Raw genomic sequence first — 14,793 nt, forward strand, 5'->3', positions numbered from 1 at the left:
TGTCGCCAGATGAGCTGCTTTGAGTTTTTTAGAGAAAGTTGGTATACAGGCCCTCAAAATGTTGATGTTTTGTTTGAATAATTGACTACATTTAAAAATTAAAAGTTTCAGTACGATAACCTATTACCACCTAATGCTGGATGTGCAATAAATAAGGGAGATTACGTTGACTTTGACTCTGCTGAAGTGTCCTTGAGCAAAACTCTTTCCGGTTTCCCCAGCTGTTACAGCTCCTCCTCCCGTCCAGCAGGTGGCAGTGCCGTGATGAGCAGGCGCAAACAGCCCGCGATGTTCAGTAATCCAAGATGTCTGCGCCCTGAAGGATGCTGCTGACGGCGTGAAGGTACAGCACAAGGGACAGGTAAGATGACAGTGTGGCTTTCCCCGTTTCGTTTGGGTTCAACACGGCGCCGTTTGACTTGCTAATGAGGTTTAAAGCAGAGACGATGTTTGATATGTGTCTGTAGCTTCGTCTGTCCGGTCAGTCTGTGGTCACAAAGTGCTGCTGCTGCTCTGCGTCACGCTCATTTCTGGCTTTTCGGGGTTACAGTTGCCCATCATCGCGTTGTTTGATTTATTAAGATGACAGGATGGAGTCTAAAACGAATACTTTAAAGCTCCCGCTAATATTAAAGCATCTGGTCGTTTAACAGCTGTGGACAGATCACTGGTCAAAAACTAGATCCTGTAAATCAATGGGAGCCACTTATATCCCGGTATATGTATCAGCTGTCTTTTGTTAAGTGGCAACACTACAAGATATCTAAAGATGTTAGCATATCCAAATGAAGGACCTTGGAAATATCAAGTTTCTTACTTTGAATTTTGCGTAGAAGGTTTGGGTTTTTTTTCTTCCTAGATTTCATTTTGTGTGTTTTAAGTGTTTTGGGTAGATGATGATTTTCTGGTGGCAGAAACAGAGGCGTTTCCTGGGGTTTATCAATGGGGTTACACGTGGATACCAGGGAGAGACATGGGGGAGCAGTTTTGATACATTGTTTGCAAAACAGTTGGCAATTTGTGAAAATTGGCAATCCAAAAGAGTCTGAAGATGGAATGAAAGTAGACTGAATAAGGTTGCATTTTTGCCCTAATTTCCCAAAGGATCACCAGTTTGTAGGAATACAGTAGAATTTTTAATATGTTATTTAATAGAATCATAAATACATATTTAGCAGTGTTAAATTACACCTTCCAATAAATGAATGTGTTCTCACAAACTTAGATTTAATCCATTAAAAGCGTATAGAAGTGGTTGCTGGTTTGTGGAATCCACCATGTTGATCTGACATCTTGAATACAGTGGCTGTGGTGGACATCGCTGTTCTGCCTAATCACGTTTTTTACTTATGTGACTTAAGACCAGCCACATACATAGCATGCCAAAGGCGGAGCAGAAGAGAATTCATGTGCCATAGAGACAAATTTTAAGGTCCCTTCAATGCTACTCAAGGTCTGCACATTGATATTTACAATATGAAGGATCATAGCCATGTTTTATCGTCTCCGAAGGGGTCGCCTTCTCCAAAAAAAGTGAAAATGCTAAGGAAAGAGACAAAGCCAGAGGCATCTAGATAAAATATCATCCTCTTCCTCCTCACCTCAAGCCTATTCTCCTGAACTGAAGTCATGGCTCTAACACACAAAAACCTGCATAAACATGCTTATTTATTCCTGATATTGTCAGCAGATTAGACATGCAACCCCTCTGTCTCCAGCTGTGAGCTGGCTAAACAAAAGTGAGAGCTGGTTATAAGCTAACATTATTCCAGCTAATGTTAGGCCTCCGTGTAGGGCTGTGCGATATGACCAAAATCTCATATCCCGATATTAAGACATCTATCGTCGATATAACGATATAAATTACAAAAATGTAACATTTCCTGTAAATTCTGTGAATCTCGGGCATCTCGACTTGTGAAGTGTTTCCAGCTGGGCGTCGTTTACCTGGAGTCGAGTGTTTTAACTGATGCATGGAACTATACATTTTTAGACGTAAGTTGTAACGGCCGCCGTTTTCTTTGAGTATTTATTACACAGCGTGCTGCGGAGAAAAGTCTGTTCTAACGTTTGAGTCTAAGGTTTATTTTTTTAGCACCTGGCGGCTCTTTTTTGCTTCTCATCCGTTAATATTCTGCATCTTTCACGTGACTCGTTTTATTTTGAAAAGCCTCAACAGGATCTTGAGCTTTATTGTGAAAGGTTTATGTGGAAAATAAACAAGCGGACACGCCGTGGTTTTACCGTCGTTGTTGCTAACGAAAACGCATAAAAAACAAGCGCTTGTCCGTCCGTAGTGTGGTTATATTAAATATAAGAGAAAGAGAGAACTTTAAGAAATTAATATAGCCACTACAGTGACCATCAAAATGATGAAAAAATATTGCCGTAAACAGTTTATTTTGCGACACCACGAAACAAACGATAGCGTAAAATGAAACGATAGACGTTTTTCTATCGTCATCCGATATATATCGTTATATCGAACAGCCCTACCTCCGTGTGATAAATAATTTGATTACATTTTTACATCATATGAGAGTTTATTCACCGAGTGTCCAAGTTCAACAGTGTTAGATCCAGCAGCCAACTAAGAGCTAACAGAGGCAAAAACAGTGGTTCTTACCTGCAGAGAAGTTCAGGAAGTTCCTCAACGACTCACTTCAGTGTCGGTCTTATTAGACAGAAGTGAGCCTCACTGACTCATATCGTGCTCCTTTCACAAAGTTTTACAAGCTCGTCTAGAGCAAATAGACATAAACACATATTGACAGCTGAGGTAAACAGCAGACTGGCAGCCTACACTCAGAAATAAATGGCAGATATTGTTGTTTGTCCTAGAGGGACCACCATAGCTACAGTTATGCACTTGGGGAGGGTTAAAAAACAGCATTCATTGGCAGCAATCCACAATCTACTGACGTCTGTTGGTGAGATTTTAAATACCAATTTTAATTTTACTGAAATAAGAGAAAAAAAAGAATAAAAATATACCTAAAGGAAAACATCCTTGTTCAATCGTCCACATTGTATTACTCAATCATAATTATTGATTCATTAATGTGTCACTGTGTTGCAGCTGGAGTTTAATGTAATTAACTAGATACTGCTAGTTTGCTTTATCTATAACAGTAAAGCATAATCCATTTCTACATTTGCAAAATAAGAAGAAAGTGTACAAGTGAGATGCTGCAGCAGCGTGAAAAGATTGACTGGTTTTGACTTCTTCTGCCATGTGGAGGATTTGTCTGAGGTGCAGAAGAATATTATGGCGAGGTTTGCTTTCGTTGCCATGTCACTGTCTCTCATATCAAACAAGAAGATAGTCCTTCAGAGCGCTTTGGATGAATGTTTCGCAAATCTTTTCCTGCCATGCCCACCTTCAAATGTTCGTGCCCTTCAGCCCCCACAAAATATATCAGTTATTAACAATAAAGAAGGACCCAAATTACATTTCTCCGAGGCAAAAGTTCACACAATAGCTTTCCCAAACTCAGTTATTTAATTTTCCCTACATAAATGATAAATCATAGATATTTAACTTAGTTTCACTCAGTGTTATTCCCCTAGAGTAGCTTAATGTCTCACCAGGGGAAACATCGGTGTAGAGAAACACAGGAAACAAAGTACCCTGGCTGAAATTCATGCCACAGATATTGCTTACAGTGGATGCCCTCTTAGTCTCTTATTCATAAACATGGGACTGAGATTTGCATGTTACAACCCTTCATCAGGAGTGTCTGTCCTATTAAGTGTTATATTCACCCACCTTAATTACGTGAACATCGAAGCCTGCTTGTTTCTTAATCATTTCTAACTGAGTCCGAGTTCATAGCCAGCTTTTGAAAAGGGAATGCACACATGAAGCTAAAAAACAGATAATTACTGCTTCGTTTTAGCAATTCTTACAGCACAGTGCTGTGATTAACTGTTAGTGACTTCATAGTGTAGTGGTTTACACATTCACCCAGCAGGCTGTGGTGACTGTTAATTGCAACTGTGGTTGAAAAGCTAATAAATTATGTGACATTAAAAGCTGTGCTTATGTCCATTTTCACTACCTTCACTCACCTCCTGATATTTGGATGCATAATTCCAGATCATATCTTAACCTAAGAACTTCGATTCAGGTAATGATAAGATTATATTTCCTATAAACCTGCCTTGCACTAAAATTTAGTTGCGTTAGGACTGAATGTTACTGCAGCCCAGAATATTCAGGTCATGAAAAGCTTTTAAAGGCTTTTTGATCCATTGTATCAGAGGTTTAAATTGGCTCATCGCACTTCCAAGAGTCGTTCAGCCAGAGAGAGGTTTCCCCCCCCCCCCATCATCTACTGTTTTATATTTCTCTTTTAGTAGTTTTTCATGCAGAACAATATAAGATTAAAAAGAATTTTCTCTGGCTGGGTTTAGTGTTTTTTGTCTTTCCTCACCTGGTTGGAACCTGCTGATTGATATTAGAGTCGTACTGTGCTTCCTTTGTCCCTGAAAACTTACAGGGATTCTCTTTAAATTGCAAAACAAAGTGAAACTCAGCTGTCTGCTGCTTGAGATTAAAGATTGTTGTAAGTAATTAATGACCAATATGTGGTGGGTATCAGCAGTCACTGCAGGTTCCTTCTAGGTATTCAGTCTCTGCTAATTCTGGTCTGTGTTTTTGAGGTCACTAAGCATCCACCCGCTTCTGCTGTTATATATTAATGATACTTCCTCAGTACTGTGACTGTGAGGTCCAGCTGCAGCGGGAGCTCAGACCCAGAGGGGCAGATGGCTTCAGAGTTCAGACTGTTTACTGTCACATTCTGGCTGCTGTCACACTTGGCTTGCAGTTTCTGAAGAATGAATTTTATAATGTCAGAGCTGTGTGTATCCACATGACACCCGGAGATGGCTGAGATGCTTCTCCTGTGTGTAATCATCGAGATGTGTAGCTGTACTACTTCTCCTCCTCCCGTATTACTTTTCCTCGTTGCGGCGTCCAAAACACGGGGAAGTCTAATGAGGCCACACAAATCACAGATCCTGCCACTTAAACCTACAACATCCTGTTGTGAATTCGAAGATATTAGTTCTAGCTGAACATGCAGTCTAACTCTAGCATGCTTTTTAAGACACCAGTCGGTGGTTTTGATGTGCATTGTGCTTTGATACCAGGAAAAAATGGCTGTGGTGTAGCCATAAAATATAAAACAAGCTCCCCGACTGCAAAATATATCAGCAAATAATGTGGAGTCTGTGCTGTTTTCACTTTTATTAATATATTTCTCAAGTACCCTCTCTGCTGCTGATTCGTCATTGTTGTTGTTTGTTACTTTTTCTAGATTTATTCCAAGTACAAGCAGTTTGTAACACATTCTGTCTTGCCAGTCGAAGATGATGGGGCGAGGGAAATGTAATTCAGAAGAGCCAGTAAAGAAAACTGCCTCCCTGGGATTTGATCACAGGCAAGCAGAGATAATACATGCAGAGTGTTGGAGGGCCGGGAGTCATCACTATTCAAGTACAAGGTCCTGGTTTAAACCTGAGCCACAGTGATGGGCATGTGCTGTTTTAGTAGTCGAGTTCCCTGATATTAAACACGATCATTAAAACAATGCAGATGAGAGCTGCGGCTCATTAACTGTCTCCTTTTTGCATGGTGGTTTCTTATGAGTTTGGCAGGAGATGTCACTCGCTATGTGGCCATTTGACAAAACATGAGCATCTTATTAAATGAGATAGATTTGCTCCATTTAAGCCTCATGAACATCTGTAGGGTAGGATGCTGTTGTTGGACTACATGGCACTGATGTTCCAGTCGATCTAAAGGTGATGGATGGACCAGAGTTTAGGCCTCTGTGCGGACCAGTCAAGTTCTTTCACACAAGACTGGGAAGATATTATCTTACTGAAATGATAAGCCACCATATCAACGTAACATACATGTCAGAAAGTTGGGAAAAGGGCAATGAAACACTGGAAAAGCTGTGTAATGTCTTGGTTCCATTTGTTTAACAGCCAAATTTGTTGATTTAGTAACATGATTGGCTACAAAAAGATCATCCCAGATCCCACAGAGATAGAGTATTCAAGAAGTAAAAGTTGAGTAAGGTTTCACCACTTTAAAGAGTGTATGTGTGCAAAAGTTTAACATAAAACAGCAAATCGGCTCTTCAAATGCCTCCCACATGACCATCTCAGATTAGCCCGATGACAAAATTCTCAGGGAAAGATACCTCTTAATAGGATAAATACAAAATATCAGGCCCCTATTGTTATTATTTTAGTGGTAAAAGATATCTCAATATAAATGAAAATGAGAGAGAACCTCATAAATTTTTTTTGTATATAATATTAACAGACTTGCTATTTCTAAAAATGCTCATTTGAATTTGGTACACAGTGATCCCGGGGAACTTCACACTGAAGTTGGATGAAAATGAGTTCTTCTCCATATTCAGGCTTTAATATCTGTGAAAGCATTCACCTGATTTAAACTGTTTATTAAAAAAATGCCACGTGGCTTCTTTGTGAGAAGCTGTAAATGAAACAGCAGTCCCCTACATGGAAAGTTGTGATTTCTACAGGCCTCCAAATCTGTTGTCAAAGATCAGACATCTGTAAATTTGGGGGATCCATCATTGTATGCTAACTTGTTCATATTCATAGTCATAGCAGCAGATATTTACCAAACACGTTTGAAGGACCTAGCTCAATTAAATTTTAAGATGGGTAACTGGCTTGGTCAGCAAGTTGCAGCCTCAAGCGGCGGGCTTCAAGATTGCAGTGTTTGTCATATCTGTGTCGGCTATGTTTTTTAACCCTGGAGGTGTATGCTCAGCTATAACTCTATCACATAAAGAAAAAGACACAGAAATAAGCAGAAATGCTGCCTTTTGTGAGCCTGACAGACGGAAAGTGAAAAACAAGAAAATCAAGAGGAGCATCCAGCTTATTATCTGTGATTAGTTCAGACGTGTGGCTATTATTTCTCCACATGGCTGAATTCAAAATAAGCATACACAGTTATGTCCACCTATTTTAGATGCTGGTACAATTGTTTTTTGTAGCTATTATTCATTAATTAGCTATTAATCATCAAGTATGCAAACAATTAAACAATGTCTCTGCCATTTTGAGGTATTAGAAACATTTTTAATGCACCACTCCTATTTTTGGGGAGTCAAAAAGCAACCTTGCAAATGAAAATAGTTATCAATAAATATTGACACTTACTACTATACTTATTTATTTACTTACTTATTAATGCTTAATATTTTAAGAGGAATGCTTTGCAGATATCGTGTGAAGTCAGAAACCAAGGTTTTCTCTTTTGTGGTGCTTTACCAGGCCTTTACTGCAGTTCTTGTTGTGGGTATTTCTGCCTTGAGTTTCTCATCAGTAAGTGAAATTCATTTTGGGTCAGGTTAAGATGAGGTAATTCACTCAGCCGTGGCAGAAATTCTGACCTTCAGAAACCCCTTAGTAGCCTTCACAGTCTGTCAGTCTGTACTGTGAGGCACCATCCATGCATCTTTGCTGCTGATGGGTGAGTGTAAGCAGAAAGTGTAACTCCATTCGCTTCAGAATTCATCCATCTGTCTCGTGTCACATCATCAATAAAAACTGATGACCTCGTGCTATTGCAAGCCACTAAGATCCATGTAATCTCTACATTATAGTATGATATATCTACCTGCTGGGGAGTTTTTTTCACTAAACTGGATGCTGTGGGTTTTACTTTTTTTTTTTTTTTTTTTTTTTTTTTTTTTTTTTTTAAATCATGGAAAGGATTCCACGATCATCCACTCCTGTTGTTTTTAGTGAGTTCATTCACTAATCTGATGAACCAATGAACCAATCTGTTGATATTCCTCCCTGTTTGATTTGTGTTGCTATTATTGTTGTTGTTATTATGGACTGTGTCACTTCCATAAGATCTCATTTGTGGTTTTACAGCCACAGCATCCAAATATGGCTCAACTCCAGACTGTTCACTGGTTTTTAATTTATGAATAAATAATATACACAGCTCACACCTAAAAAAACAAAACAAAAACAACAACTTATGAGTGAATGGTACAGCTACATTTCAGGTCCAGAAAACAGTGGATTGGCTGTAATTCCACAGGACCTAATGAAATATTTACATTGAACCCCTTCAATCCAAGCTGGAAGTCTGCACTTTCAGCATGTATCCATCATATATTTGTAACATTATAATGAGATTTGGTTTTATATAAGGCTATTTTCTGTAAAACTGATTCCTTACTGAAATGGAAGTAATGAGTTGTTTATTTCTGAAATGCACAGCCAAGAGCCCAGAGAGATGAGACCTGCAGGTTCAGGTTTGGGTTAAACCAGGTTTTGCAAGTTCCCTTATTCAGTCTTGAGGGATCATTCAGACTCTTCTTGAGTTCTTCTTTTTATTTGACTGGCCTTTAGCACTTGGCATTCAGCAATCAATAGCTCCAGGGCCGGAGTTTGATGGGATGAATACTAATGTAGTGGAACAGCATTGGCATATGACTGGCTCTCTATAACTTTATATCTAACGTTACCTCTTAATCCTATTGAGAGCGTCCTGTGTGGCACAGTGAATGATCACAGCCCAGTACATTTGTTCTGTTTGGTCACTGCATTAAGCCCATCGATTACAGTTAATCTGTAGCTTCTAATTCATAGCATGGTGCCATCCAAACAGATAGTGTATCCAAGAGTTTCTTACTGCCTGCTGTGAAGGACCTTCCCGTGCAGTTTATTTTGCTGTTAACAGATATTTTGTCGCCTTTTTTCATTCAAGGACACCAGTCGTTTATTGCGGCTCTAATGCAATGCAGACTTTTCTGCATAGATGAGCAGAAACATAAAATTGCTATTATAATTTTAATATGCTTGTGCTTTTTTTCTTCTGGTATCCAGGGACTTCAGCTTGTCTCCAGGGCTTTCCTCCTGTTTATCTTTAATATGCAATAAAATGTTTGACAGCAGAGTTGTGTAGCAGTGGCAGTGGTTATCTTAGAAGTCACATGCACGTGTACCACTGACTCATTGTGAATTTCCCTTATATGAAATGTAAAGGTGATTGTTGCCACTAGATGGACTGCCAAACTAAGAGTTGAATAAAACAACATGTCAGAGGTGTTTTAAAGTCTGCCTAGAAGATAAGAAAGAACTTGGTCCTTTTTATTTGGAATTTCAAAGAATACTAATCATGGTTTCTGCTTGGAAAAAGATGCTGGCAGGTTTTTATCTCTTTAAAGACGTGGAAACAGAAACTGTTTTTTTTTTTTTTTTCTCTTAAGGCTGACTGATGAGAGCAGAATAAGAATACTTCAGTTTCTGTCAGGGTATGACAAGATTATACTCTCAGGACAGGAAATATCAAGTAATGGATCACGCATTGTAATCTGCTAAACTACAATCCTCCTAATTAGGGCTGGGAATTATCAGCCGAGCTGCAGATACCATGTTATCAAAACACATGAGACACACAAGCAAATCAAGTCGGAGAAAAAAAAAAAAAGAGCTCTGCTAGTTAGAAAATAAGGGTCGTGACATTGATAAAATTCTCAGCTGATAATGACAATGCTTAAATGCAGGTAAAAGATCTTAATAGATGCTGTTTAGCAGGTATAATGTTTATCATTTTAATTAGTGTTTTACCATGCAAAGAATACCCAAATGAGCTGTGTAGCTGAGGGTGATGTGAATGTCTTTAATTTCCCAGTATTAGTCCATAATTAAAGTACTTGAAATTTTGAGTTACACGATTCATTGTGTTAGAGAGAATGTACCAATTTTTTATGACAATCTAGTCAGTATTCATCATGACATTTCACTTAAAACCTCAAATGTCAGATACATGCAGGAAAGACAGGGGGATCGCCAACTTTTGTGGCAACAAATCTGATATAATATTTCATGAAGTGCAAAGTTTTGACCTCCTCGCTGTACTACATCAAAAGTCAGGAGATCAAAAGTCTTTAGGATTTTTCCTGTGGGCATAATGGATATTTGTATCAAATGTCAAGGCAATCCATCCCATAGTTGTCACGACATTTCTTTCAAAACCACAAATGTCAACCTCAGGAAAAGTCAGAGGATCATCAAAGACTTCATTATCTGGGCGCCGTCAACATCTGTACACAATTTAGTGGCAGGCCTTCAAAGAGGTGCCATGCCACCAGTATGGGTAGAAATTATAAATAAAATATGAGAGCTCTAGATGACAGATTACCAGTTTTAAATAAGTGTGGTGATATCTTTGGTTAGGTCTCTTGAACGGTGGTTGAACGTCACACAGGGAGTGTTTCCAAGCAACCTTTTAAACTTTCAATCATTCTTTCATGAAAGGAAATGAGTTAAATATCATCCTACAATCCATAGTGTTGCACCATTTGACAATTATTAAAAACAAACCATAAACATAACAGAAAAATGTTAAACAATAGTTTATTTTCCGTTTCATGTGATAACATGATGATATGTTTTGAACCTTTAACAAGGTCATGTCCTGTAAAAACAGAGGTTTTTACAGGACTCTTTGTGGTTTGATGAAAATCCAAGTTCACCCCATGATTCAGTAACTTGTGGAACTACCTTTAGCAGCAATAACTTGACTATTGGTTCTGCAGCCTTTCAATCAGGTTGCGGTCTGGCCTTTGACTGGGCCATAGCAACACCTTGATTCTTACTCAGCCATTCTGTTGTCTATCTGCTGCTGTGTTTGGGATCATTGTCCTGTTGCATGACCCAACTTTGCTGCCAAGCTTTATCTGCCAGAGAGATGGCCTCACATTTGAGTCTAGAACTCTTTCAATGACTTCAACGTACAGGTACTCTGGCTGCAAAACAACCTCAAATCACCATCTCACAACCGCCTGCATGACAGTGAGTATGTGGTGTTTGTGCTGATTTGCTGTAGTTTGAACTTTTCAGATGTGGCGCTGTGCATTATTATCTCCACTTTGGTCTGATCTTTACAAAGGACATTGTTCCAGAAATCTTGTGGTTTGTTCAGATGCAGCTTTGCAAACTTAAGCCATGCTGCCATATTCATTTTAGAGAGAAGACGCTTTCTCCTGACAATCCTTGTTTAGTCTTTTTCTAATTGTTCTGTCATTCATTTTCATATTTAACATGTTAACTGAGGCTTGTAGAGCCTTAGACCTCAGATGTTGCTTTTGGGTTTGTTGGATTTTCTATAAGCATTTCATGGTCTGACCTTGGGTTGAATTTGCTGAGATATCCACTCCTAGAAAGATTGTGGAATTGTACTAATGTATATCTGAATGCTCCAGACCAGCAATCCTGATCATCCGTTAATCAAGTCAATTTGATTACAACCACCTTGCTGCTTCCCAGCCTTGTAATTTCTGTGTTTTTTTTCACTGGACTGCATAGAGTCCTATGTTCCTATATAGTAGTATATTTTTTTTCATTAGTATAATATAAAATAAATTCTACATGTGTCAGGTTGTGTGCCAATTAGGGCTGCCACGATTAGTCGACTAGTCACGATTACGTCGACTATTAAAATCGTCGACGACTAATTTAATAGTCGACGCGTCGTTTGAAGCTTTGTAAGATCCCAAAAGACTCAGGAATAAGAAGTAGTATTTAAGAGTGTAATAACGGACTGAAACAGAAGATGGCAGCACTGCATGTACAAGGATGCCAGCTGCCGTTAAACCCCGAAGAAGAAGAAACTGTGTCCCAGAATTCATAGCGCGGCCCAGCGCAGTTGTCAACAATGGCGGCAGCTAGTTAGTTTTAATGTTACTCTTATTATTCTTTCTGGGTCACAAAATAAACGTTTAACATATTTTCAGGTGAGAATGTAGCTGTGTAAACCTCAAATATTTGCTCAGTCTATCAAGACACCACATATTTTCAAAAGCCCTCTGACGTTTTCGGAGACGTCTGTTACCCACCAGCTCGATAGTGAGCCGGGGTTCTAGGCTCATTAGAGTCGGTGAGAACACCGGACTCCCGGCAAATCGTTTTCAAACTCACCGCCGTCTTTCGCTACTCAGGTTAAACATGTAATATAAGTCACTTTGGCTGAGAAATAAAGTTATAGTTTTTGCACAGCTGAATAAACGTCAAGCAGACAACTGATTATCAGAAGTGTGAGATGCTCTAGAATATACTCCGGTGTCCTGTTATATTTTAGATAGCAAGGAGCAGACGGCTGAGTTTATTAAACTTTACTGAAACAATCTGCAAATTTCATTAAAAGTGTAATAAATTATCATCTTGTCTTCATTTTTAGTTAGCACATACCTTAAACACTTCAAGCTGTAAGCTAATGATAGTTATATAAGAGCAGACGTATGCTGGTGCAATAAGCTGTACATTTTACGTCCAATGGATGCATGATCTGATTAGTCGACTAATCGCAAAAATAATCGGTGACTAGTCGACTATCAAAATAATCGTTTGTGGCAGCCCTAGTGCCAATATTTGCTGTGTAGTAGAACTGAGACATTAGTCATTACAAAAATTTATTTGAAATAATATTAAAATTCTCAAACAAAAAAACATTCAACTTAAATATATAAAATATATTTAAAACTAAACTATTTACAGAGAGACGAATAAAAAGGACACAGCTTAAAGTGGAAGAGAAGGAGCTTTGGCTGGATCTGCCTCTTAGAACTAGGTCAGAGCATCATCACCAGGCTCCTGGTGAGTTGTCGCGGCGACTTGAAGCTGGAGTTCAGATTTTTCCAACTCGAGCGGTAGACGCGATACGTGCAAATGCACAAAATGCATTGTTGATGAGGCATTGAGCGTCGTTTGCGAAAATTGAATTTCGGCGATTTTATTTGAATCAGTGAAATTTTGGCTCAGTCAGAAATATTATAATTCTGATCACTTATCAGTACATATCCATATTTTTATATCTATAAAAACAAAGCTGACACTTGTGGGACTTGATCAAAGGTGTAAGCATCACAGCAGATGCCTTTATGTCAAAGTAACTGAGGATAAAACACAGAAAAACATGAAGGAGATTTTCCTGGCCTGGGATTTTATAGCAGATAACCTTAAAAATATTCTGCAATAGATACATTTGTTCAGTATTGAACTGAAGAAATTAGGCTTTGTTGTTGGAAGTTTAAAAATAAAAAGCAGTGGCAGACAGCACTGTAAACAACGGTAGCCTGGTGGGTAATAAGCAAGCGAATAAAGCAGAAAACAGATTTTTTTTATGGGAATCTATTCCTGAGAGAGAGAGAGACGGAGAGCTCTGCATGAAGTGTGATTTTTTTTTTTTTTTTTTTTTTTTTTTTTTTAAATTGTGGTGGAAGCAAAACAGCAAAAGTAAGAGGGAATTCATGACGATGTTTATGTGAAGCGAAACGTGAAGCTAGTTTGGATCTTCTTTTGCTGCTGGTTCAGTCAATATTGTTTGGAGAGAGATCAAACCCGCAGCTTCAGAATCTAGCGCAAAAAAGACAAACACAAAGAGCGGAGCCACCGAAGTGTGGAAATGTTTCACTCAGTACAGTGCGCTAGGCTCCAGCTGCTGTTATGCAGCTGATGAATTGGTAATTGTGCACTGACTGGTCCTGGTATTCTCCTAACCCCAAAACTGTTGCTGCTGAGAAAAATGTAATTTACACAGCTGGAGAAGCAATGTACAGGAAGTACCTCCCCATAACTACACTGCTTTTTCTGATTTCACAGTAGTCCTCCAGTCTCTCTCCCAGTCATTCTCACACAACTCCATAACGATGTTGGTGGTACACAAGGTTATTATCGTTAACGAAAACTAACGAAATAACGAAAACTAGAAGTGAAAAAACATTTTCGTTAACGGAAATAAAAATAAAAACAAAAAAAGGAAAACTAACTAAAACTGTAATGAGTGTTCACAAAACTAACTAAAATTAACTGAATTTATAGCAAAAATGTGTTTAGTTTTCGTTGATGTGTGCGTGTCATACAATAGTCAAGGGTGAAAAAGAAGTTTAGCTTCCAGGTTTTTTTCTTGCTGTGTCTCATTATGCCAGCAGGTGGCAGTACGTTAGTCCAGTCGTCTGTGTTGCTGCTCCGTCCACGCGCAGAATCATGTCAGGAAAAGTCTGGAGAAAGCGCCAGAGTCCAATTTGGGATTACTTTGAATATGACTGTGTTTTGGATAAAGCAAGTGTGTTGTAGTGGAACGAGACAAATTATGAGGGACATTTCTAAAAGGAAAAAAATCCCACAAACCTTAAAGTGCACTTGAAAAGCTCACACAAGAAGGCTAACCTAGCTTACCTTGAGAAGGTAAGGGAGCACACTCAACCCTCATCCCCAGAAACAGAAGCTAACCCCAGGCAAGGCAGCGTGATGCATCCCGAGACAACAGGACTGGGATATCTACATAACTGTGTGAGTCAATTGCCTTAACACCCGGTGCTGCAAGAGTTAATAGTCTCATTGCGGCCAAGATATACATTTTATAGTTGCCTGGTATCAGTGGTTGTTCATCTGCCTTTATTTATTTATTTAAAGAACCCATAGGTGGGAATGTGAGTTGTCTGTCTCTGCTTGTTAGCCCTGCGACAGACAGGCGACCTGTCCAGGGTGCAGGGTATGGTAGCTGGAATAGCAACATACCCAAGGATAAGCAGAAGAGAATGACTGATATGATGAAACTGGGATTTTGTTACACTTTATTGCAAACACAACTAAAACTATAACTGAAACTAATCAAAACTAAACTGAAATTAAGGATTTTCAAAAAAATAAAAACTAAACTAAACTAGCAAACAATTGGTAAAAACTAATTAAAACTAATATAAAATTGAAAAT

General features: G+C 38.7%; 1 protein-coding gene across 1 annotated transcript in view; it reads left to right on the forward strand.

The window, feature by feature from the left end:
• The first annotated feature begins 207 nt into the window (after window positions 1-207).
• mrpl11 (mitochondrial ribosomal protein L11) overlaps window positions 208-14,793 on the forward strand; it is a 71,539-nt gene continuing 56,953 nt past the window's right edge. Inside the window, exon 1 of the mRNA XM_019365057.1 lies at window positions 208-361. The gene's annotated coding sequence lies outside the window, so the exon portion shown is untranslated. The remainder of the gene's footprint in view (window positions 362-14,793) is intronic.

Source organism: Oreochromis niloticus, linkage group LG2 (assembly GCF_001858045.2).
Source record: "Oreochromis niloticus isolate F11D_XX linkage group LG2, O_niloticus_UMD_NMBU, whole genome shotgun sequence".
NCBI classification, from domain to species: Eukaryota; Metazoa; Chordata; class Actinopteri; order Cichliformes; family Cichlidae; genus Oreochromis; species Oreochromis niloticus.